Consider the following 26,861-nt stretch of genomic DNA (forward strand, 5'->3'; position numbering starts at 1 on the left):
ACACTGTCCTTGAAATATTACCATATTTCCTTACATTCCAACTTGCTACAGTGACTATTTTAAACCCATAGTCAAACTTGACTGTGAGCTTTATGATGGCGGGTCCCTATGTAATTTTTTTCACCGTTGAATTCCCTGTGCCTAAGACTGGCCTAGGGAGCCCTGGTGGTGCAGTGGTTAAGTGCTCAGCTGCTAACCAAAAGGTGGTCAGTTCGAATCCACCAGCTGCCCCACAAGAGAAAGATGTGGCAGTCTGCTTCTGTAAATATTACAGCCTTGAAAACTCTATGGGGTGGTTCCTCTCTGTCCTATAGGGTCATTATGAGTCAGAATCAACTTGACGGCAATGGGTTTAGTCTTTTGGTTTTAGGACAGGCTTAATACATAATAAGCACTCAGTAAGTACGTGTTAATTGACTGACATAGTAATAGTGGTAAGCATTCAGCAAATGTTTGCTGTGTGCCAGGCTCCATTCTACATGAGTTGTATGCATTAACTCACTTAAATTCTCCCAATGACCCAATGAGGTTAGTTAGAACTTTTGTCATTTCCATTTTACAGATAAGGAAATATAGAGAGGCAATTTGGAGAGATGAAGTTACAAAACTTGTAAGTGGTAGGGTTTATATGTTATTTAGAACATATAAATGCTTAATAAAAAAAAAATAGATCCAGTTAATTTCAGTTTTAGACAGGTTGAGCATTAGGTGTGTGAGGGACAATCAGGCACTATGCTTCAGGCTCAAGAGAGAGGTGAAAGTGGAGATTAAGATTTAGTAGGGTGTAGTATGTGCATGGAGTCCCTGCCGTGATACAAATGACACATTCAGCTCTGATAGGTTGGCAGTTGGAGTCTACTCAAAGGATCCTGGGAAGAAAGTCATGGAGATCTACTTCTAAAAAATTGATCATTGAAAACCCCATGAAGCACAGTTCTACTCTGACAAACATGGGGTAGGCCTGAGTTTGAAATCGACTGACGTAACTGGTGGATGATGTCCATGGTGTTGAAAACTGCTGGAGCACATACGTAAGCCAAATATTTCGCCTTTTACACAGCTGTTACTTTGGCAGAGCGCTCCAACAGGCTTCCAACGAAACTGTGGTAGTGTGTGTGCAGAAGCCCTCTCTTGCCTTGCATCTAGGTGCTAAGGTGAATTTTGAGAGGGACTTTCTAGACCATCTCTCAGGTAGGACAACACCATCATTGTAATGCTTGAGTCTTTTTTTCCCCCTTACCATTGCTTCTCCCACTGATTCTCCCTGAGAGTAAGACATCATAAATACTTGGTACCAGTTCCCTTACATCTCACCAAAACATTCCAGTGGTTCTTGAGGGAGGTAATTATCATCTCCAATTTGTAGATAGTTAGAGTAATAATTATAAGGAGCCCTGGTGGCACAATAGTCAAATGCTTGGCTGCAAAGTGAAAGATTGGTGGTTATGGGAAAAAAGACCTGGGGATCTGTTCCTGTAAAGATTACAGCCTAGGAAGCCCTACGGAGGAGTTCTACTGTGTATATAGGGTCGCTATGAGTCAAATCAACTTGATGCTACCCAAAAACAACAAAGAGTAATAACTAAGATTTATTGAGCATTTGGAAACCCTAGTGGCATAGTGGTTAAGAGCTACTGTTGCTAACCAAAATGTCGGCAGTTTGAATCCACCAGGCACTGAAGCAGGCAGTCATGAAAGAGTTATTAACCATCCCATAATAGTTGTTTTTCAGAAAAGTCTACTCTTGCTACATTTTTGTTACATCTTTTACAGCACTTCCCCATGATTGGTTAAATGCCTAGGTTTCTTCTGTTCTGGGAGGAGGCCAAGGCGCAGACAAACTGACTCTGAATGTACCTTCTATGAGGTCTTCGCGGGGTGGCAGCAGCAAGCGACCGCTGTTTTTTTAGGGCTGTGCAGAATGTTATTTAGAGCCATGCGCAAGAACTCATTGACTAAAACTATGCCCACTGTTCACGCATCACGAGACTGAAGATACTACCCCCACTGTTCATGTATATGTATGTCACTCCCTATAAAAGGAGCAATCTGCCCTGGTTCAGGGAGTTGGCAGCCACAGGTCGGGAAACTGCCTGCTTTCAGGTTTGCAAACTGCGAATAAATTTTTGTGTTTTTCCAAGCCTGCGTCAATTCACTAGTCTGCTTGATAAAAACCTATAAGTTGATTACTTCAGCACTCTATGGGATGGTTCTACTCTGTTCCATAAGGCCACTATGAGTCTGAATTGACTTGATGGTAGGTAGTTTTGTTTTTGTTGTTTACTGAACATTTATTATGCGTCAGGTACTGTGGTGAGTGTTTTTAGGCCTGATCCTCTCCAATTCTCACACCAATTCTCTTTAGTTGGAACCAGTTATAGATGGGAAAACCGCGGCTCAGGGAGGGTAGGTGTCTTGTCCTAGGACATCCAGTAAACTGGCATTTGAACCCCGGTCTTTTTGATCCAGATGCTAAACTGCCTCATCACTGATACATTTGTGGATAACTTCAGGGCTCTCCTCTGTGGAAGAAGGGAGGAAGGAGGATATTTGAAGGGGGATGCTAAGGTTGATTTAAGTTGAAAGTAAGTCCGGACGCTGACGGAGCCTCCCAAAACTCCAAACCGACCCCCCACTCTCTTACAGTCTACTCTCCCCAGCCGAAGAAGCGACGCGCACGCGCACACCCTCTCGCCTGGCTCCGCCTCCCGGAGGGCGCCGTTCCTAGCTCTCGGCTCTGGGGCTTGCGCACTCCATTCCCAGCCGGCAGCGCCTTCCCGGCGGGGGACTTCCGGTGAGCCTGGGTGTGGTTCCGGGTCGTGGCGCGGTTCGGGGCAACAGGGGTGCTGCTCGGCGAGCCGGCGGCGGCGACCAGCGGGGGAATGAGGGCGAGCCTGGGAAGTGGCAGCTGAGCGGTCCGGGAGGAGCGCCAGTCTCCGAGGATTCCAAGAGTTCGGAACTTGGGGCAGGGGCCGGGAGGCGCGGGGGAGCTGGGCCCTCTCTCAGCAACGTGTCCCGGGGCCGGCCCGGCCCGCAGTTTGGAAGCAGCTTCAGGTAAAGGTTGCCTCAGCAGCTGGCTCACTCGCTCGCCTCCCAGCCCACCTCCGGGGCCTGGTGCCTCCCTTCACTCCGCGCTCAGCTCTGCACGGGGGGCAGCCCATCAGGCCGGTGCTCATGTCGCCGGACAGTACCGGTTTCCTGGCTTTTTCCAGAGCTGGAGGCTGCCGTGAGCCTGACAGCTGTGTGTGTGATTTGGGGGTGGAGAGGCTAGTGAACCTGGTGGTGGTGGTGGTGGGGGTATGCCAATTATCCAGTAGTTTCTGGCCCTCTACTCGGCAGCACCTAGGTACCTTGATCTTCATAATCGGAAAATTAAGTTTTAAAAGCGTTGCCTGGGTGGTTCTTGTTTATTAACGCATCTTCTCCCTCGTTCTTCCAAAGAGCCCGGGAGACTCACGAACCGTTTTTTCCAGTAAGAACGCTGCTAGAACTTTTGTTCAATTTTTCATTTATGGCAATGGTAAGGAGGCTCCTAGATCTGTTTAAGGCTTAAAAAACAAACAAACAAAAAATAATTGTAGCTTAGACAAGAATTTTACTTCAGCTGGAGACCCAAAAGTTGGTTCAGAAACTGATTAAAATCTCATTCTGAATGAATGCAAGTAGTTTTTGAAGCTTATCGTGTACCTGGTCCAGTACAAAGCACCGTGTTGTTTTAAACCAAAATCAGCAAAGTCCAAAATATCCCAGGTGTGCACAGAGTCAAACAGGGAGACACGTGACTACACACATCAGTTTAAAAAAAACAAAACATTCCATTTTTGATACAGTTGGGGAGAATCTCTAATGTTAAAACCCACTAGAGCAGGAAACAAGGCACCGTATTTTATTTTTCAGAGCCTATAAAGATGCTCACTAGATGTTTTGCTGAAAGAGTTCTTGATGAAGCATTTATAATGTTTTTCATCTCTTTCAGTTTACACAACTGCAGGCTTGCTGGGACCTATGCGGCCCCTTTCCCATTCAGCTTTGCCCTCACACCTACCTTTAGCTACTGTGTATGCCAGTATGCTCACGTTCCTTCACACCTGGTCTAACTTGTAGCTACCTTTTCAGCTACGCTTGACACACATTTGTGAAGACTTCGTATTTTTAAGGAGCCTTGGTGGCACAGTGGTTATAGCGATCGACTGCTAACCCAAAGGTTGGCAGTTCAAAACAGCCAGCGGCTCGATGGGAGAAGGATGTAGCAGTTTGCTTCCGTAGAGATTTACAGCCTCCGAAACCTTACGGGGTTCGATGGCAGTGGGTTTTTGGTTTGGATTTCTTTAAGTACTCCACCCTGATCTATTACCCTAGACAAGTAGGATCTCAAATCCGTTTTGTTCTTCCTGTGTTGCTTTTTGTGGGACATTTTCTCTGCCTAGAAGGTTTGTCTTGTTCTAGTTCTACCTATTGAGATGCTACCCACAGTCTAGCTGAAGTTGGCCTACCTCAGCCATTCTGGGACAGCTTCAGGTAGAACTGATTTTTTCTCTAGACTCCTATAAACACTCATTATTATGTCTACAATTATTTCACTTAGCAAGCATTTATTGAGTGTGGATATATACTAGGCACCATGCTAGACATGGGAAATGTAGAGATAAATAAGACTCATTCCTTGCCCTCAAGGAGCTCAACTTAAAGAAATCAATAATTCCAACACAGTGATAAGTACTGTGTGAGAGTTAAATTTATGATACAGTGGTGGCACAGAAGGAGGGGGTCATTATCTCTTTTGAGGGGTTATGGTCAGGGAATGCTTTATAGTATGGGATAAACGAAGCTTTATTGAGTATTTACCATGTACTGGGTATTATATAAAGGAACCCTGGTGGTGCAGTAGCTAAAGTGCTCAGCTGGTAACTGAAAGGGAGAAAGATGTATCAGTCTGCTTCCGTAAAAATTTACAGCCTTGGAAACCCTGTGGGGCAGTTCTACCCTGTCCTGTAGGGTCATGAGTTGGAATCAACTTGATGGCAGTAGGTTTGGTTTGGTTTTGGTATTGTACATAAGTTTCTTTTGTTTAATCATGTTACAGTTAAACGTCAATTGACAGATTAGGAAGACGCAGGGTAAATTACACAGCTGCCACGTGACAGAGCCAGAATTCATACCTGGGTTCATCTGATGCCTAGATCTGTGATTTTTCCATTACATGCTTTGCCTTCTTTCTCACGCCAGAGCTCTCTTTGTACAGGTACATAATGAAATAACTCTACAAGAGAAAAAAATATGAGTGTCAAAATGAATGATACAGAAAGTTCTTTAAACGAATAGAGAAGATGGTGATCTTTCAAAGGTAGGAGATGGTAGATGGGTTAGCTTAATTTTTGAATATGACCTGAGAAGACATTCCATGGACTGTATTTAATTCCTGACCCCTATTCTTACTAGATATGTGAACTTTGACAAATTTTTTAACTCCCCATATCATTTTTCTCAACTATAGAGTGTTTGGAATTATATTGATCTCATGGGGTGTTGTGAATATCTAATCAGCTAATGTGTAGAAAAACCTGTTGCCGTTGAGTCGATTCTGACTCATAGTGACCCTATAGGACAGAGTAGAAATGCCCCATAAGATTCCAAGAAGTGGCTAGATTCAACTGTTGACCTTTTGGTTAGCAGCCTGAGCTTTTTTGACATACTTATTTTATTGTACTTTAGGTAAAGGTTTATAGAACAAATTAGTTTCTCATTAAACAGTGAACATACTGTTTTATGACATTGGTTAACAACCCCATGACATGTCAGCACTCTCCCTTCTCAACTTTGGGTTCCATTTTACCAGCTTTCCTTTTCCCTCCTGCCTTCTAATCCTTGCCCTGGGCTGGTATGCCACTTTAGTCTTGTTTTATTGGCCTGTCTAATCTTTAGCAGCCTGAACTCTTAACCCCTATACCACCAGGATTCCAGTGTGTATAAAGGGTCCCCTGAAATGATAGCTGTAAGATGCAAAGGTGTAATGCCTGTGACATGGCTTCAGAGTGGGGAGTAGACCAACCTGAGTAAAGCCATTGCTTCTTTTAGAGGGTAAAAAACCAACCAAACCCATTGTTGTCGAGTTGAATCCGACTCAGAGAGACTCTACGGGAAGGTAAAATGTTAAGCGCTCTGCTGTTAACCGTAAGGTTTGTGGTTTTAACCCACCAGTTGCTCCACAGGAGAGAGGTGTGGCAGTCTGCTCCTGTAAAGATCACAGCCTTGGAAAAAATTGGAGGGACAGCAGGGGTCTGAACCAGTGAGGCCCTTGCGTTCCAGTCCAGAGAGTTAATTGTAAATTCTGGTCCATGATTTTTCCAGTTAGTAAATACTTTTAGTTTCTATGATTTATTCAGCAGTGCCAGGTAACATACTAGATCTGGGGGATACAAAGAAGAATAAAAGCAAGTCCCCACGTTCGGGTTGCTGGCATTCTAGGGGAAGATGTATGTGTAGGTTAACTGTAGTAAAGTGCTACAGACGTTAAGATACAACCCCCCTCAGGTTACCGTGGAGCACAAAGAAGGGAACACTGATGTTTATTAATGTTCACTTACTATGTGCCAGTATTGTGTTGTAGTATCTAATTTATTCCTATATAGGAAGATGGTGTTAGCATCCTAATTTTACAGGTGAGGAAACCAAGGCACAGAGAGGTTGAATAACTTCCTTGAGATTATACAGCTGGCGGGGCTGTGAGATAGGGGGGATTATCTCGTAGGCTTTGGAATCCCCACTCTTCAGTATTACACCATGTTGATAGTTTTTTGCAATGGGAATGGCGACTCTCTGGAAAGACTCCACAGGAGCTGACCCTTGAGCTGTGATTTCAGTGTCCCCAACACTGTTGTAGGCATTAGGGATAATGATGAATGGATATGGGCTCTGCATTCAAGAAGCTCATCAACTAATCTGTCACTATTTAAATATATTAATTTTGGGGGGGGGAGGCTAGAGGGTTTGTTTTGTTTGTTGACTCTTAACTAAAGACTTTATAAAACTGTTGCAGTTCAGTGGATTTACATACATTTGGGTTGAGAGATCTGCTGAAGTTCTGTTATTCTTGTGGATAAACCTTATTGATGTATAGGTCTTACTGTTAAGGACGCATCAATAGATACCAAATTATTGTACAACAAGAATTTTGGGAAGTTGTGACTCCAAAGTTACCACATTTCAGCCTATGTTCAACTAAAAATGACTGGGCACTTATATTTCAGTCGTTTAATGTTTTTATATATTTTCATTTAATATTTATAATCCTGTGAGATAGGTGGTGTCCCCATTTAACACATCAGTAGCCTAAGGCTTAGTAGGTAAATGAAGTTGTCTAAGAGTCTCACAGCTAGTGAATGATAGAGCCGGAAAAAATGGACCAAAAATGAGTAAACTAATATTTATGAACTCAGGTCTTTCTTTTAAGTGTCTACCTCAGGGTTCTCAAACTCAGATGCCCATAGTAAAATACAATGAGTGGGGAGGGATGGACTGGTGAATTGGAAAGCATATGACTAGTTTAAAGGTGACAGTCACTGCCCACCTCCATCTGATTGTTGCTGTGTGAAGAAGTGGGCCCAGTGTCCCTGGATCTTTTGACTTTTTTCAAGAGATGCTGGAAATTTAGATTTTTAGTTATCTGATTTAGAAAGCTTGTCATCTAAAAAATTATGTAGGCCAAAACACATTTGTGGGCTATGTACAATCCTAGGTTGCCTGATTGCGAACTCAGATCTGGCCACTGAAATTTTGGTTCCCACTACTCAAAATGAGAGGTACTACACACATTGTGATTATTGGTCAGAGGTCTACTGGTAAAGTATCAGATTGTGGAAGGTTTTTAATTGACTTGACTGAATTTTTTGAGAGGTGGCAGGGTGAATGTTTTTATTATATATAATCAGGCTAACTTAGGAGGTGTGGGGTTTGGTTGAGATGCCCTTTTTTTTTTTTTAATCTTTTTTGGTCTCCTTTACAGTACCATGAAGTGAGTAAAGAGAGATAATCATAACCTCCTGAGATGAAGAAATTCATGCTTGGTGAACTATAGTTTAATAGAAAGTGCGCTAGACTGAGAGGGACTTGAGCTCTGAATACAGCTATGCCTTTAATAGCCTTTTGATTTTGGTCAGTTCACTTAAAAACCTTTGAATCTTTTCCTCCACCTGGATAGTAACGAAGAGCTAAATTCAACTCTTGCTGAGGCCCTTTCAGGATCCCAGGCTTTCTGATTCTAATTGACATACTAAAGTCACACAACTGCTTACTAGCAGACCCTGGCGAAGTATGGCTCTATCTTGAATACTGTTCCTCCTTTCCTCATGGCAGGTAGGAAGCCACTACTCAGCTCTTCCATCTGCTTTTTGTTCATTACTTCCGCTGGGAAAGGACCTTGATGGACCAGGTGTTCCGCAAATACATACAGTGCTTTGTTGACTATACACAAGATTGGAAGGGGGCATGGAGACACCCAGCATAGTGAGAGAAACATGATCAGCGAGTTTCCAGCCCAAGAGTTTAATTTATTTTTATTTTAATACACAGCTTCCACAAGGTAAAAATTGAAGAAATATTGGACTTCCAGATACTTACTTTCATTCATACTCTATTGTATAAGGAAATAACATAAAAAAAACTAGAGTGTAAAAATGAAGAAAATAAATCCTGAGCAGTCATTCAAAATTTATTAACTCTAGATGGCAGCCATCTAGATATATTGGGGAAATAGATGTAAGATGTAATATAGAAAACACAAAATTTGGACCCAGAGAAAAAAACAGGTTTAAGTAAATGTAAGTGAAAAAAATGGAAGAAACCACTTAAAAAGCAAAACAGAAATTCTGGAAACAGCAAGAAACTATTAGAATAACCACTGGAATTAAGTTATAGTCATCACTGAGCTGACTTGACGGCAGTGGGTTTGGTTTTGGTTTAATCACTTGTGAAATAAATGGAGTATTATGTCGCATTTACTCCTAAAAACAGTATATGCAGTGTTAGATTTATAACATTCTGTACATGAGTATACTTATATGAATATGCTTTTACTGTTGATGGAGACAAAATGGACTGAATGTGCAAAACTTTGAAAAAAATAACATTTTTTAGCTCCCTGTGGGCTCATCGTAAGGTACTATATTATAAGTAAGTACTGTTTCAGCAGAGCAATTGGTAGAAAATTGTTTGAAAGAACGGTTTTCTTTTTAAAACAAAGCACATCTTTAATCTGAACTTCAGTTGCTGACATAAAGGAGATTAACAAAACTGAGCTGAGCTGCAGACTTGAACCTTTAAGCAGTATGAAGGGGTGAAAGGGAAGGGGCTTCGAAGTCAGACTCACCTGGGTTTGAATACCGACTGTCAGTTATTAGCCGTGTGACCTGGACGGTCTGCAAAATGGGGGCGATAATACCAATCTCGTACAGTACTTACGAAGATTAAATAAAACAATTTAAATACTGAGTACCTAATACCAAGATGCTTCTGAAGAGGTGCAGGTACCAGCAGTCAGGTGCAGAAGACATTCAGAATGTTAGTGTATTGTAACAAGCACTGGTTCCATGGAGTGGCTCTGAAGGAGTGAGACTCATTTTCACATCTGGATCATAAAATTCATCTTGTTAATTTCTAATTGTGCTTTGTGAATTAACTTAGTGTAACTACCTATTGCGTACTGTTAAGAAGAGGTTTTCAATATGCTGTTTTGAGGCTATAAATTGATCTGCTGCTGCTGTTGTTGGTTGATGTTGAGTTAGCTCCCACTTACGGTGACCTTGTGTATAACAATAAAACGTCCCATGGTCCTGTGCCATCTTTATGACCCACGTGGACTTGATCTGCGAAGGCAACAAACAACTCAATTGCATGTATTACCTTTTTTGAGCCTCATGACTACCCTTTGAAGTTGTTATACAACACCTGTTGCCACTGAATTGATTCTGACTCAAGCAACCTTACAGAACAGAGTAGAACTGCTCCACAGGGTTTCCAAGGAGTGGCTGGTGCATTGGAACTGCCTACCTTTTGGTTAGCAGCCTTAGCTTTTATCTACTGCACCACCAGGGCTCTGAAGTTGTTATAACACAGGCTTTTATGTCCTTGTCTCCATTTTATAAAAGCTGAAACTGAAGCTCAGAGAAGTAAGATGATTTAAGGTGTAGACTTTCTAGTAATGGCAAAGCTAGGACTTGAATCTTTGCATTTTTTCACTCTAAGTATAGTGCCCTTTTTAAAAAAAAAATTTTTTTTTTCATTGTGTTTTAAGTGAAAGTTTATAAATCAAATCAGTCTCTCACACAAAAACTTACATACACCTAGCTACTTACTCCCAATTACTCTCCCCCTAATGACACAGCCCGCTCTCTCCCCCCACTCTCTCTTTTCATGTCTATTTCACCAGCTTCTAACCCCCTCTACCCTCTCATCTCCCCTCCAGGCAGGAGATGCCAACATAGCCTCAAGTGTCCACCTGATTCAAGAAGCTCACTCCTCACCAGCATCCCTCTGCAACCCATTATCCAGTCCAATCCATGTCTGAAGAGTTACCTTCAGGAATGGTTCCTGTCCTGGGCCAACAGGAGGTCTGGGGGCCATGACCACTAGGGTCCTTCTAGTCTCAGTCAGACCATTAAGTCTGGTGTTTTTATGAGAATTTGGGGTCTGCATCCCACTGCTGTCCTGCTCCCTCAGGGGTTCTCTGTTGTGTTTCGTGTCAGGGCAGTCATCGGTTGTAGCCAGGCACTATCTAGTTCCGGTTTCAGGATGATGTAGTCTCTGGTTCATGTGGCCCTTCCTGTCGGTTGGGCTCGTAATTACCTTGTGTCCTTGGTGTTCTTCATTCTTCTTTGATTCAGGTGGGTTGAGACCAACTGATGCATCTTAGATGGCCACTCGCTAGCGTTTAAGACCCCAGACGCCACTCTTCAAAGTGGGGTGCAGAATGTTTTCTTAATAGATTTTATCATGCCAATTGACTTAGATGTCCCCTGAAACGATGGTCCCCAAACCCCTGCCCCTGCTACACTGGCCTTGGAAGCATTCAGTTTATTCAGAAAACTTCTTTGCTTTTGGTTTAGTTCTTTTGGGCTGACCTCCCCTGTATTGTGTGTTGTCTTTCCCTTCACCTAAAGTAGTTCTTATCTACTGTCTAATTAGTGAATTCCCCTCTCCCACCCTCCCTGCCTCCCCCTCTCATAACCACAAAAGAATGTTTTCTTCTCAGTGTAAAAATTTCTCAAGTTCTTATAATAATGGTCTTATACAATATTTGTCCTTTTGCAACTAATTTCACTCAGCGTAATGCCTTCCAGGTTCCTCCATATTAGGAAAAGTTTCACAGATTCCCCACTGTTCTTTATCGATGCGTAGTATTCCATTATGTGAATATACCATAATTTATTTATCCATTCATCTGTTGACGGGCACCATGGTTGCTTCCATTTTTTTGCTATTGTAAACAGTGCTACAATAAACATGGGTGTCTTATATCTGTTCGTGTAAAGGCTCTTATTTCTCTGGAATATATTCTGAGGAGTGGGATTGCTGGATCGTATGGTAGTTCTATTTCTTGCTTTTTAAGGAGGCACCAAATTGATTTCCAAAGTGGTTGTATCATTTTACATTCCCACTAGCAGTGTATAAATGTTCCAGTCTCTCCACAGCCTCTCCAACATTTATTATTTTGTGTTTTTTGGATTAATGCCAGCCTTGCTGGAGTAGGATGAAATCTCACTGTAGTTTTGATCTGCATTTCTCTAATGGCAAATGATTGTGAACATTTTTTTACGTTATCTGTTAGCTACCTGAATGTCTTCTTTAGTGAAGTGTCTATTCATATCTTTTGCCCATTATTTAATTGGATTATTTGTCTTTTTACAGTTGATTTTTTGCAGTATCATGTATATTTTAGAGATCAGGTGCTGATAGGAAATGTCATAGCTAAAAACTTTTTCCCAATCCGTAGGATGCTTTTTACTCTTTTGGTGAAGTCTGTGGATGAGCATAGGCGTTTGATTTTTAGGAGCTCCCAGTTATCTAGTTTTTCTAATGCATTGTTAGTAATGTTTTGTATACTGTTTATGTATAAGGGCTCCTAAAGTTGTCCCTATTTTTTCTTCCATGATCTTTATTGTTTTAGATTTTATATTTAGGTCTTTGATCCATTTGGAGCTCTTTTTTATGCATGGAGTGAGGTATGGGCCTTGTTTCATTTTTTCTCAGATGGATATCCAGTTATGCCAGCACCATTTGTTAAAAAGACTGTTTTTTCCCCATTTAACTGTTTCAGGGCCTTTGTCAAATATCAACTGCTTATATGTGGATGGATTTATGTCTGGATTCTCAATTCTGTTCCATTGATCTATGTATCCATTGTCGTACCGCTACTAGGCTGTTTTGACTACTGTGGCGGTATAATAAGTTATAAAATCAGGTAAAGTAAGGCCTCCCACTTTGTTCTTCTTTTTCAGTAAGGCCTTATTTATCCAGGGCCTCTTTCCCTTCCATATGAAGTTGGTGAGTTGTTTCTCCATCTCATTAAAGAATGTTGTTGGGATTTGCGTCAGAATTGCATTAAATGTATAGATCACTTTTGGTAGAATAGACGTTTTTATAAGGTTAAGTCTTCCTATCCATGAGCAAAGAATGTTTTTCCACTTATGTAAGTCTCTGGTTTCTTGCAGAAGTGTGCTGTAGTTTTTTTTGTATAAGTCTTTTACATCTCTGGTAAGATTTATTCCTAAGTATTTTATCTCCTTGGGGGCTACTGTAAATAGCATTGATTTGGTGATTTCCTCTTTGATGTTCTTTTTGTTGTAGAGAAATCCAACTGATTTTTTTATGTTTATCTCGTATCCTGATACTCTGCTGAACTCTTCTATTAGTTTCAGTAGTTTATTTGAGGATTCCTTAGGGGTTTCTGTGTATAAGATCATATCATCTGCAAATAGAGATACTTTTACTTCTTCCTTGCCAATCTGGATCCCCTTTATTTCTTTATCTAGCCTAATTGCTCTGACTAGGACCTCCAACACAGTGTTGAATAAGAATGATGATAAAGGGCATCCTTGTCTGCTTCCTGATCTCAGTGGGAATGCCTTCATACTCTCTCCATTTAGGGTGACGTTGGCTGTTGGCTTTGTTTAAATGCCCTTTAGTATGTTGAAGAATTTTCCTTCTGTTCTATTTTGCTGAGAGTTTTTATCATGAATGGGTGTTGAACTTTGTCAGATGCCTTTCTGCATCAATTGATAAAATTATGTGATTCTTGTCTTTTATTTATGTGGTGGATTACATTAATTGCTTTTCTAAGGTTGAACCATCCCTGCATACATGGTATGAATCCCACCCAGTCATGCTGAATTATTTTTTTGACATGTTGAATTCTATTTACTTGAATTTTGTTGAGGATTTTTGCATCTAAGTTCATGAGGGGTATATGTCTATAATTTTCTTTTCTTGTGGTGTCTTTACCTGGTTTTGGTATCAGGGATATGGTGGGTTCATAGAATGAGTTTGGTAGTATTCTGTCCTTTTTTATGCTCTGAAATACCTTTAGTAGTAGTGGTTTTGTTAACTCTTCTCTGAAAGTTTGGTAGAACTCTGCAGTGAAGCCGTCTGGACCAGGGCTTTTTTTTATTGGGAGTTTTTTTTTTTTTTACTAACAATTACAGTTTTATTGTAGGAAAAAGGACAATGAAGAGACGCATAGGGTGAGATCTGAGAGGATTTCCAACAAAGAGATTCTATGTCCCCAAAAGGGATGTGCTACTTCCCTGCATGTGTCCATGTCCACAGTCTTTATTGAGGGGCCTCATTACATAATTGAAACTCCTGCCTCTCTCCCCTGAGGTTGGTTGATACCACAAGACAGGTCTTTCTGGCATAGCCAGCCTCCATCCAATATGAGTCAGAAGTCCTCGGGTGTGCTCTGGAGTCCTCATTTAGGATATTTCAATCATCAGGAAAATTCCAAGATTTTAGAGGTTATCTCTTGGGAACCAAGGACAAAGACCAAGTTCTTTGGGTAAAAGTAAATGCTTTACCCCATAATGACTGTGGTCTTCCTGCTGATAGACAGGGGCCATGCTGGTGACATCTCCATGAAAGGTGAGGTCCTGCACTATGTGCTTCAGACCAACACCCTGGGGAGAGGGGGAGACAGAGCAGAGATGTTGGAGGAAGGCAATGAATGTCCAAATGTGAGGGCAAATGAAATATGAGGGTAAGCCTCCTTCTCCCACACTCAGCTTAAGGGGAGCTGAAGCCCCCTGGCCTGCCGTGTCCACGCCCCTAAGCTGTCACTAACTACAAGGCAGCAGGTCCCTCGGTTCCCAGCTCCTCAGGGCTGGTGACTTTCTCTCCTTGGGCCTGGCATCTGCATTAAATCCTTTGTTTTCTTGGAAGTCAGAGTCCTTTGGTCAAAGGACAGGCATTGGCCAGGGGATAGTCTGGAAGCCAGTGGAATGGATCTCCACAGCCTCCTCCACCCATCGTGGCTTTTGGTCAGCTGACGTCGCTTTTTATTGGGAGTTTTTTGATTACCTTTTCAGTCTCCTTTGTTATGGGTCTAGTTAGTTGTTCTACCTCTGTGTTAGTTTAGGTAGGTAGTGTGTTTCTAGGAACTCATCCATTTCTTTTAGGTTTTCAAATTTGTTAGAGTACAGTTTTTCATAGTAATCTGATATGATTCTTTTCAGTTGGGTCTATTGTAATATTGCCCATCTTATTTCTTATTTGGGTTATTGGCTTCCTCTCCTGTTTTTCTTTTGTCAGTTTTGCCAGTGGTTTATCAATTTTGTTGATTTCTTCAAAAAACCAGCTTTTGGTCTTGTTAATTCTTTCAGTTGTTTTTCTGTTTTCTATTTCATTTAGTTCAGCTCTAAGTTTTATTATTTGTTTTCTTCTGGTGCCTGTGGGTTTCTTTTGTTGCTCTATTTCTATTTGTTGAAGTCGTAGGGATAATTCTTTGATTTTGGCCCTTCTTTTTGTATGTGTGCATTTATTTATATAAATTGGCCTTTGAGCACCACTTTTGCTGTGTCCCAAAGGTTCTGGTAGGAAGTGTTTTCATTCACATTGGATTCTATGAATTTGTTTACTCCATCCTTAATGTCTTCTATAACCCAGTCTTTTTTGAGCAGGGTATTGTTCAGTTTCCAAGTGTTTGATTTCTTTCCCTGCTTTTCCTGTTACTGATTTCCACTTTTATGGCCTAATCATCAGAGAATATGCTTTGTAATATTTCAATGTTTTTGATTGTGCTAAGGCTTGCTTTATGACTTAATATGTGGTCTCTTCTAGAGAATGTTCCTTGTGCACTAGAAAAGAAAGTATGCTTGGTTGCTGTTGGGTAGAGTGTTCTGTATATGTCTATGAGGTCAAATTGGTTATTTGTGGCATTTAGTTCTTCCATGTCTTTATTGAGCTTCTTTGTGGATGTCCTGTCCGTCACCGAAAGAGGTGTGTTGAAGTCTCCTACTATTATTGTGGAGCTCTCTATCTCACTTTTAAATGCCGATAGTGGGTTTTATGTATCTTGCAGCCCAGTCATTGGGTGCGGAAATATTTAATATGGTTATATCTTCTTGGTGTATTGTCCCTTTCGTCATTATATAGTGTCCTTCCTTATCCTTTCTGTTGGATTTAACTTTAAAGTCTTAATTTGTCAGAAATTAATATTGCCACTCCTGCTCTTTTTTGATTTTTGTTTGCTTGATATATTTTTTTTCCATCCTTTGAGTTTTAGTTTGTGTCTCTGAGTCTAAGGTGTGTCTCTTGTAGGCAGCGTACAGACGGATCGTGTTTTTTCATCCATTCTGCCACTCTGTCTCTTTATTGGTGTATTTAGTCCATTTACATTCAGGGTAATTATGGGTAGGTATGAATTTAGTGCTGTCATTTGGATGTCTTTTTGTGTATGTTGTTGACAGTTTCTTTTTCCCACTTAATTTTATGTGCGGAGTAGGTTATCGTTATATATTGTCCTTTCCTCATATTTGTTGTTGTTAATTTTGTTTCTGCTGAGTCTATTTTTTTCTTGTATTTTACTTTGATGAGTAGGAGTTTGTCTCCTTTGTGGTTACTTCATTATTTACCCCTGTTTTTCTAAGTTGAAACCTAACTTTTATTTCTTTGTATCAGTGTATCTTTCTCTCCATATGAACATGTATGATTACATTTCTTAGTCTATGTTATTTTAATGTTGTCTTCTCTTATATAATAACATCGCTGTTACCCTGTTTTGAGCTTTTTTTTTTTTTTTTTTTTAAATATTCTTTGTTTTTTTGGATTTCCCTGTCTGGGTTGACTTCTGGTTGCTCTGCCCAGTGTTCTAATCGTGGGTTGATACCCGATACTATTGATTTTCTAATCCAAGAACCCCCTTTAGTATTTCTTGTAGTTTTGGTTTGGTTTTTACGAATTCCCTAAACTTGTGTTTATCTGGAAATGTCTTATTTTCATCTCTATATTTAAGAGACAGTTTTGCTGAATATATGATTCTTGGTTGGCAGTTTTTTTCCTTCAGTTTTTTAAATATGTCATCCCATTGCCTTCTTGCCTGCGTGATTTCTGCTGAGTAGTCCAAGCTTATTCTTATTGGCTCTCCTTTGTAGGTGACTTTTCTTTTATCCCTCACTGGTCTTATAATTCTCTTTTTATATTTGGTTTTGGCAAGTTTGATTATCCTATGTCTTGGTGACTTTCTTTTAAAATCTGCCGTATGTGGAGTTTGATGAGTATGTGGGATAGATATCTTCTCATCTTTCACGATATCAGGGAAGTTTTCTGCCAACAAATCTTCAACAATTCTCTTTGTATTTTCTGTTATCTCTCCCTGTTCTGGTACTCCAATCGCTTGTATGTTATTTCTCTTGGTAGAGTCCCACATGCTTCTTAAGGTTTCTTCATTTTTTTTAATTCTTTTATCTGATTTTTCTTCAAATATATTAGTGCCATTGGAATGGTAAATGTTCACTTGAAGTTTAATAAAAATTAAAAAAATGTATATATATTAGTGCCAAGTGATTTAGCTTCGAGTTCAGAAATTCTGGTTTCTACTTGCTCGGTTCTCTGACTTTCTATTGAGTTGTCTACTTCTGTAATTTTATTGTTAATCTTCTGAATTTCTGATTGGTGTCTATGGATTTTTCCAGCTTATTAAACTTTTCATTATGTTCCTGAATAATCTTTCTAATTTCTTCAGTTGCTTCATCTGTGTGTTCCTTGGCTCATTCTACGTATTGCCTCATTTCCTTCCTGATGTCTTGAAGGGTTCTGTATATTAAACTTTTGCATTCTGGCTCTGGTAATTCCAGGAATGCACTTTCATCTAGGAGATCCCTGGATTCTTTGTTCTGAGAGCCTGTTGAGGTGATCATGGTCTGTTTCTTTATGTGACTTGATACTGACTGTTGTCTCCAAGCCATCTATAAGTTATTGTATTAGTTTATGCTTGCTTACTGTGTTGTAGCTTCTGGCTTTGTTTTGTTTGGTATACCCCTATGGGTTGCTTGAGTGAGCTAGCTTGATTATTTTTGCCTTTGAAGCTCTGAGGTCCTGTCCCCAGATGGCTAGAGCTGTTATCAGTATATCAGTCTAGGAGTCCGTTAAGTTTTCTTGTATGAATTCAGCTCAGGTTTCCAGTTAGCTGATCATCAAGTGTGTGGTACAGGCTCTGTCCTACAGTCTTAGAGGGGCAGGGGTTATTGGTGTATATACTGGTATCCGATTGCAGCAGGGTGTCACGCTCTGAACAAGGCAGGGGGCTGAGAACTGACCCCATGTGTCTCTGAGGAAAGTGTGTCCCTGTTTCCTAGAGTATGCAGGTGGGTGGGTTCTGCAGATGGACCATGGGCACCCAGAGCTTTTGGTTGTAAGGATTGGGAGGTACCAATTATCTTTGGACCGCTGTCGCGGGTGGCTGGGTGACCTTAGTGGAGCTACTTAGTCCTTAGGTCCCTTATGTGGGTAGGTGAGGACCTTGTTTAATACGCAAAGCAATGTCAAACATCCAACACCAACTTCTCCACTGCTCAGCTGAAATGGTTGGAGTCTGCCAACAAGGGCCTATTCTCCCGAAATAGGCCCACACAGGTCCATGCGGAAGGCAAAGGTATTCAAAGTCCACGGATGGTTTATTCCTGGACAGGAGCCGCTTCTGTCCTGAGCTCCCCTGGTTAGTGGAGCTAGCAAATTATCTTTTCCCCCAATTTCAAATTTTTTCCTTCCCCAAGGATGGCTCTAAGTCATCAACAGTGCCTATCTCAGGCCCAGGGAATTCAGCTTCTCAAGCCGGCTTGGGGGTGGGGGTGGGGGGGGCAGTAAAATATACAGAAGTACTTAGGTTTTGCTGGGAGCACCGTTCTTCTCAGGTTTCGGAGATTTGAGTAGGCTGTGTGGCTGGCTTCTTCTCCCTGAGGAAACTGCGGTCGAACGCTAGTACCAGCCCGCCGCCGCTGCTCTGGGAATGGTGCCTGAGGGCTCCCTGTGATTCTGGTCTGTTAACTCCTCTCTGCTTCGAGTGGTCTCTTCCTCCCCCTGCCCCTCATTTCATTTTCTAAGCTTGCCTTTGAAGCTCAGGGCTCCCAGCTTGTCACAAATATACTCGTTTCACTTGTTTTTTCGGGTCTTTGTTGTAAAAAGGGCTTGCCGGAAGCGTCTGTGTATTCTGCAGTCTTGGCTCCGCCTCGTAAATATTGGGCTTTTGCTGCTATTCCATGCCACTGTAGATTGGATATTGAAACTGGGCCTTGTCTTGGAACTTTCTTTACCTCTAGCACCTCTTATTCATTTCAACTTAAAGCCTATTGAAAGTTGTTACTGATTATAAGGTGAGAGTGTTTGTTTGATTGCTCATTGCTGCAAAGGTTGTAATCGATTAACAGCTGACTGAAAGGTCGGTGGTTTGAAACCACCAGTGGCTCCGCAGGAGAAAGATGTGGCAGTCTGCTTCTGTAGAGACTTAAAACCTTGGAAACTTATCGGGTTGCTATGAGTCAGAATCGACTTGATGGCAGTGGGTTTTTTGGTGAAGGTTGATGAGACGGTCATTCTCAAATATTACTGATAGAAATGTAAATTGGTATGACTTTTGGGAAGGACTTCGGGAGTATTTATCCCAAACACTAAGAAAGTCATGCCTTTTGAGCTTGTAATTCCAATTCTAGGTATCTTTATGCAATACATAACCAGAGATAGAAAAAATGTTTATGTTTAGAGATGTTCACTGCAGCATTATTTATAATAGCCAAAATTGGAAACTAAACGTCTTTGTTGAATACTAAGGTTTTTCTAATTTTTGCTATTACAAATAATGTTAAATAATAACGTTTCATAGTGAGAAATTACAGAAAAGTCATAGAAGGAGAATATTGTGAAGTGAATTGAGATATTTTAGAAGGACACCAGTGACACTGTAGGCTGATAATATAATATTAAGTAAAAAAAGGATATAAAACAATACTAAGTATTATCGTAGTTATGTCAAACATACATGTAAAGAAAAAATAGATGACAAGATTGAGTTTTTTTTATACTTTTCTGTTTTCCAGATATTCTCTGATAAACATAACTTATTTTTTAATAAAAATCTTCTTAGTATTTAACTGGGTATTAAGAAATATGAACAAAGCCAGTGAATGTTGTTTAGTCTAATAGAGTTTTCACTAATACAAGTGATTCTAAATTATAAATGGATTTTATTTCTAAATTAGTTTTCATACCAGTTGTTTTGTAATCAGAATATGATTTCATGTATCTTATCAGAAATAATGGGGTTCCCAGGCCAGCCTTCCTCCTCTTCCAAAAAAATCCTATTTAAGACAGTATTGTGGAAGACGAATCTCATTTATGGTGGTGGCACCAGTGTCCCTTTGCCACCATCACCTCTTCAGTGGTTTTCTAGGGAATACTGAGTAGCCTGTGGCAGTTCTGTCCATACGTTCAGAGGAAGTACATTCCTTTCTAGGTGAGGCTCGCTATTGGTATATAGAGCTGGTTTGTCAGTCGGATGCTTCTATGTTGGGAATTGCTTTTTTGTTGTGGTAAATTATAAGTGTGAATTTCTGCATCACATTATTTTATAAGAAAAAATACAGATCTAAGTATATTTGGATTTTAATTTTTCTGTTAACAGTATTCAGTAAAAGTACAAATATTAAAATATAATAAATTGTTGCCTTTTGCTCTTTTCTAATTATATACTTTATAATTGAAATTGCAATAGTTGCAGCGTGTACAATCAAATATGATGGTTAGTTAGGTTTTTTTTTTTAATGTGTATGATAATTCTCCAATATACAATATAAAAACCATGCAAAAATTTTAATGAAGTATTTGAGCATGTTTAAATTAGGAAATTTTCAGGCAAGATGTTGCCTTTGTAAACTGCTTCTGTCCAAAGCATTCTGTATATTACCAGAATGAAATATGACAGCACTTTGTCATCTGTTCAAATTGATACTGCACTTTTTGCAGTGACAGCTGAAAAGGCCCACAGGTGCCATATAAAGAGGTGACCATGTTGTCATATTTCATTTCGGCATCCCTCTGCAAAGCCATAATTACCTAATTAGGTTGTTAATTAGGAGATTAGCATTTCACTATATTGATAGAATGCTCTTTACCGGCGTGGGGCTAGATACAGATTTGTTTGCCCTAATTTATGATCTCTGCCTTTTTTGTACTTATTTATTTGTGTAAGATCCTAGTGTGGGGCAGTTCAGTTTACCTGAGAAACAGTTTGTTTACAAGCTAATGAAGTTTCGATCATTGGATTAAAGTTGCTGAGTTAAAATGTGAATGGAATTAAAAGGGTGGTCACATCCCCAAATTACAATAAAAATTCTGAGTTATTATAACCTGTATTCTCATTAGCATAGACAACAAACACATGATAATAATTCCAATTGTTGTTGTAAAAAAAATCCAAAATCCAAAAATTCTGCCTGAAGTGTGGTATAGATTTACGTAGCCCAGACTAGGCAAAGGAAATTATTTTACTTTAGTAACAAACCTCCATCGTTTAAACTTGGGCCTCTATAAAATATGTTAAGTGTTTTAAACATATTTCAGAAACCGAAGCTTTCCGGTGACTTTAGACAAATACATTCAGTCTTCAGTAGACTTCCTTGGATAGTCATCATGCATCAGGGTTTATTTTATTTGTACCTCCTGTCCATTAGTCTGTGCTTAGAACATTTTCTTCCCACAGTCTTTGCTGTCTTAATGGAATTTGAACTATTTCACAGTAACTTTCACTTGATGAATTATTTGGAGTAAACACTGTTTCTGTCAAGTGTGCCTAACATTCTTTTTTGGGAGAGAGAAGCCAAGCAAATGATTTCCATCTATTTTCAGCATAATCTTTGTAATTTGCATTATATATATCTTTTTGGCTTTTCCTAATTAAGGACATTTTAGAACAGTGTTAAGAGCACCGTTCCCACTGAGACAGTAGTTTAGCTCCTTTTGTTTATATTTGGTTTTAGTTGTAAAGTTGTAGAATTGCATGTGTGCTGAAGTATTTTTTCCTGCACAGTCAGTTGTAATAAAGAATTACATTTATGTTTTGTATCTGTAAGTTTCTTTTACAAATTTTAAAATGAAGTTTGCTTAATTGTAATCATTCAGTCAGTATTTATTGAATATGTATTATGCAGTAGGCATGTATCGGAAATTGAGCAGTGAAAACTACAGACACAGCCCCTGCTCTGATGGGACTTGGAGTCTAGTATGGGAAAGTACACCCTAGCTTGAGAAGTCTTAAAGTAAAGGCGGTAGAGTAAAGATGGTACAGATAAATATAGAGGGTATCTACTCTGGGTTTTGTAAGATCAGACAAGGCTTTCTCGAGATAGGTGATGTCTATATTGGGATGTGAAGGGTAAAGGAGAAAGTGATGTTTAAGTGAAAAAACAGAAAGCTGTTTCAAGCAGAGGGAATAAATATGAATAAAGTATTAAAAGTTCAGTATGGCTGGAGTAGAAAGAACTAAGAGGGTGAGTAAGAGAGAGGGCTTCAGAGGTAGGCAAGTTTCAATCCTATTAAGGAATTTGGAGAGTCATCGAAGGATTCTAAGACAAATTAGGAAATAATTGCAATACCCTAGGCAAGAGATGAGGGTGATTGGATTTAAGTTATGGTGATGAAGAGAAGTGGATGAAATCTAGAGAAAGAGGAGCTAGAATGCACAGGTTGGTATTTAAATGGCTTTGGGCTTCATAGGAAGAAGGAGGAGTCAAGGATTCTGATTTGGGCTATTTCTTTTCTAATTTTAGTTAAGACTGAGAATATGAGTACATCACAGGCAAGGGTTCTATGAATCTTTTCCTAGTTGACCCAAAAAGGTATGGTATTAGCAACTAGTTTTCTTCCAGGTAAATTGGGAAGGATACTAACATTTGAGTGTCACCTTTGGGCCCTACACTGGAACATCTGCTCTGTGAAGTAATAAGGTAATGAAGAAACTGAGACCCGAAAAAATTGTGGCATTCTCAATACTCTCACCTACTGGGGTAGTGGAGTTGGGAGCACGCCTAGATCCTTTAGATCTCCACAGCCTCTGTGTTTTCCATCATACCATGTTTCCCTTCTTGTTTTACCCCCTTCAGTTTATTTCAAAGTGAAAAGGAAAATAATTCCCCAAGTACCAGGCGCTCAGTAGGCTGTTGACAGAGGCATTGTGTAAACCCTGAGGCTTCCTGTGTCTAGTCCGTAGTGTGGATTAGAGCGTTATCTGGTACTCTGGTAGGAGAAGCTGCTGCATGCGACACATGAAGATTTGCCTCAGCAAAGTGAGGAGTTTTGTTAAGATTTCAAGTATTAGCGTTTAATCTCCCTGAACTAGGAATGTAGATCAGAGGTGCAAACAGTTAACTGTTTGGCTGCTAACTGAAAGATTGGAGGTTCGAGTCCACCCAGAAGTGTCTCGGAAGAAAGACCTGGCAGGCTGCTTTAGAAAAACCAGCCATTGAAAACCCTATGGAGCACAGTTCTACTCTGACACACGTGGGATCACCGTGAGTTGGAATTGACTTGATAGCAGTTGGTAGTAGGTATTGGTAGCTCCACTCAGCCATTCACAATATGAAGGTTTTCCTTTCCCCAGGAAAGAAAGTTGGAAGACTTTTTTTTTTTTGCCTGAGGAGTTTGACATTCCTTCAGTGTAATCAACTTACATTACAAATTGTTTTAAAATTTTTATGGTCACGTTGCCTTTCTTGTTCAGTTAAGTACTTCGTTGATATTCTTGTCTTCAGTCACCAGAACTAGAAGGAATCCAGGGTGTAGTGTGGATTGTAGTCTTCCTGGATTTTTGTCTCATTTCCTTTTTTGAATTGAGATATAATTCACATACCCTAAAATTCATCCTTTTGAAGTGTACCGTTCAGTAATTTTTAGATTGTTCATGAAGTTATGCAGCCATCTACTATTGAATTTAAGAACATTTTTCTTATTGTGCTTTAGATAAGGTTTGCAGAACAAATTAGTTTCTCATTAGAAAATTAATACATATATTTTGTGACATTGGTTGTGAACCCTGTGACGTGTCAGCATTCTCCTCTTCTCGACCTTGGATTCCCTGTTTCATTCGTCCAGCTTTCCTGCCCCCTCCTGCCTTCTCCTCCTTGCCACTGGGCTGGTGTGCCTATTTAGTCTTATAAAAAAAAAAAATATACGTGGTAATTCCAGAACATTTTGATCATCCCCAGAAAAACCCTGTACCCGTTAGCAGTCAACCCTCATTTCTTTCTTCCCAGCCCCTGGCAAACAGTCATTTACTTTCTGTATCTGTGAATTTGCCTATTCTGGATGTATGTATAAATGGAATCATACAGTATGTGGCCATTTGTGTCTGGCTCCTTTGACTTAGCATAATGTTTTCAGGGTTCATCTATGCTGTATGATGTATCAGTACATCAAATGATATTCCATTGTATGTATGCACCACAATTATCCATTTATCAGTTGATGAACTTTTTGGCTATTATGAATAATGCTACTGTGAACATTTTCTGCACAAGTTTGTGTATGAACAGTGTTTTCAATTGTTTTGGGTATACAGGCAGTCCCTGGGTTACGAACATTTGACTTACAAACTGCACATGCAGCTTTTAAATCATTCAAAAGGCTTCAGGCTTTTTCTTGCAGTAAAAAAAAGCCAAAAACCAAACCTACTGCTTTCGAGTCAATTCTAACTCATAGTGATCCTATAGAACAGAGTAGAACTGCCCCATAGGGTTTCCAAGGCTGTGAATCTTTACAGAAGCAGAATGCTATTTCTTTTTCCTACGGAGCAGCTCATGGGTTCGAACCACCGACTTTTGGTTGGCAGCCAAGTGCTTAACCACTGCACCACCAGGAGTCCTCCTCTTGCACTAAATTAAGGCTAAATAAGAACCATATGCATCTGTTCCAACTTACATACAAACTCAATTTAAAGACTAAAACACCCAGTTAGGAATGGAACTCCTTCCTACCCTGGGGACTGCCCGTATACCTAGGAGTGGAATTCTTGGTCATGTACTAATCCTATGTTTAACCTTTTGTGGAACTCTCAAACTGCTTTCCAAAGTATTTGTTCCATTTTACATCCTCACCAGCAATATATGAGGACTGCCCACTTTCTGCTTCTGCTCTCCCAAGAGACTGTATTGCTATGGTCGGGGCTGGGAGTAACTGTAGACTCTAGGAGGTCCATGAGCCCTCTGCCAGCATTTGTTATTTTTTGTCTTAGCCATCCTAGTGGGCGTGAAATGGTGTCTTGTTGTGGTTTTGATTTGCACTTGACATTGAACATCTTTTCATATGTTGGTGGGACTTGGAACATACTCTTTGGTGAAATGTCTGTTCAGGTCCTTTGCATTTTAAGATTGGGTTATGTGTGCTGGTTTTGAAATTTTATATATATTTTGGTTATTAGATTCTTGCCATGGAGTTTTCAAGGGCTGGTTTTTTGGAAGAAGATCACTAGGCCTTTCTTTATAGATGCCTCTTAGGTGAACTTTAACTGCCAGCCTTTCAGTTAGCAGCCAAGTGTGTTAACTGTGCCATCCAGGGAGCCCAGGACATCCTCTACTCATACTCATACTCAACATGGATGTATTAATTCATTCAGTCCTTACAGTACCTCTGTGAGGTAGGCACTGAAATTATTCCTATTTATAGATGAGGAAATGGGCACAGAAGTTACTTTTCCTATGTCACACAGTTTACTGAGTGACTGAGTACGGATTTGAATCTAGGCAGTCTCATGCTTGATTCTTTACTCTCAGCCTCTCCTACATGCCCTCTCCCAGGCTCCCCCATTCTTTTGACTTCCACTACTCCAAAGAATAGTTATCCCCTCTCTGCTTAGGTGGTATCCCATGCATGGCCAGAAGTTAATCTGCAGTCCATAGGACAAATTTAGAGGGAATGATTGTTGGTCACCTCCCCCCCGCTCCGGCCCCATTGAAGGTGAATGTGTTAACTTAGGAGCCCTGGTGGTGCAGTGGTTAAGAGCTCAGACTGCTAACTAAAAGGCTGGCAGTTCGAATCTGCCAGCTGCTCCTTGGAAACCCTGTAGGGCAGTTCTGCTCTTTCTTATAGGGTTGCTATGAATCAGAATTGACTCAAGGGCAACGGGGTTGGGTTTTTTTTGGATATTAGATTAAGTTGGAAGTGATCAAATCCTGTTCATCCCTGTGAAGCCTTGTCTGAGTCTCCAGTTTGATTTAGATATTTTTCCTTTGTGTTTCCATAGTACGTTGTTACAGGATTTTTTAGCATTGCACTCATTCTTTATAGTGACTATTTATGTACCTGTCTTTTATTACCTGCTTGACTAAGCTCCTTGGAGGTAGGGTATATGACTTAGCACTTTATACTCCTAATGCCCAGCATGTAGTAGGAATTCATGCTTGTTGAATGAACAGGTAAGCCTGTTCATACCCTAATCTAGACTGGCAAGGGAAGGTGGTTAAGAAGACTGTACGAAGTGAGGACTAAAGCCGGAAATGTGTGGCGTCATATTGTAGTGGTTTGAAGCAGGCATTCTGGAGCCAGGCTGCCTGGGGTTTATCCTGGCTCCATTTCTCACTATCTGTGTGATCTTGGGCAAGTCTGACTCAATTTACTGATAATGTAAAACATGAACAATAATAGAATCTACCTCATAGTTATATAAATGCTTAAGGTGTTAAGTAAATAAGCAACTTTCTGGGACCTAGAGAATTGAATAGTCAAATTGTATTTTGTGAAACATTCCTACCATAATTGTATAATTTATCATAGGCAGAATGAAACCAGTCCTGCTTGTCCTATTCTCAAATTTGATCCACCATGGTGATGGTAAGAAAGGATAGCCTAGAAGGTTATAAAAAGTACCAGGCAAAACTACTGTTGTCAATAATAACAATAACAGCAGTTACCAGTTATTGAGATTATGAAAGCTCTTTTCAAGTGAAAATACAAAGCACCTTTTCAAAATAACATAAAATTGTTTGGGGATTATCTGCTAGTTAGATTATCTCATTGCTGTCCTCCATTCTTTAGGATTTAAATGAATGAGTTTGATGGTTGACAGTTTATTTTCCTCCCAAAAAGATGTAGCTAGAACAAGAAAAAGTCAATAATATTGCACCTCGAATTTGTATAGTGCTTATTTACTCTTACTTTGTTTTATTGCAGCGTCCCTATGAAGGGGATGAGTAAGACATAAGCTATGGATATTTTACTGCTAAGGAAATGAAGTAAGAGGCATTTGATTCACCTGAAGTCGTCCCATAGCTAATCCCTGGGCAAACTAGGGACAGCAACCTGGAATTCTAGACTTTTAGCCTGTTGTATATTTTTAT

General features: G+C 40.1%; 1 protein-coding gene across 21 annotated transcripts in view; it reads left to right on the forward strand.

Moving 5' to 3' along the window:
- Positions 1-2,771: 2,771 nt before the first annotated feature.
- The window catches only part of MAPKAP1 (MAPK associated protein 1), a 270,012-nt gene continuing 245,922 nt past the window's right edge, over positions 2,772-26,861 (forward strand). For 6 of the 21 annotated variants that reach the window (XR_002785002.2, XR_010323019.1, XM_023544927.2 and 3 more), the window contains exon 1: positions 2,828-3,054. The gene's annotated coding sequence lies outside the window, so the exon portion shown is untranslated. Of the gene's footprint in view, positions 2,795-2,825; positions 3,055-5,242; positions 5,345-26,861 lie in introns of those variants that run through there. The other 15 variants (XR_002785003.2, XR_002785004.2, XM_003407732.3 and 12 more) reach the window with 5 other exon arrangements.

This window comes from Loxodonta africana, chromosome 9 (assembly GCF_030014295.1).
Source record: "Loxodonta africana isolate mLoxAfr1 chromosome 9, mLoxAfr1.hap2, whole genome shotgun sequence".
Taxonomy (NCBI): Eukaryota; Metazoa; Chordata; class Mammalia; order Proboscidea; family Elephantidae; genus Loxodonta; species Loxodonta africana.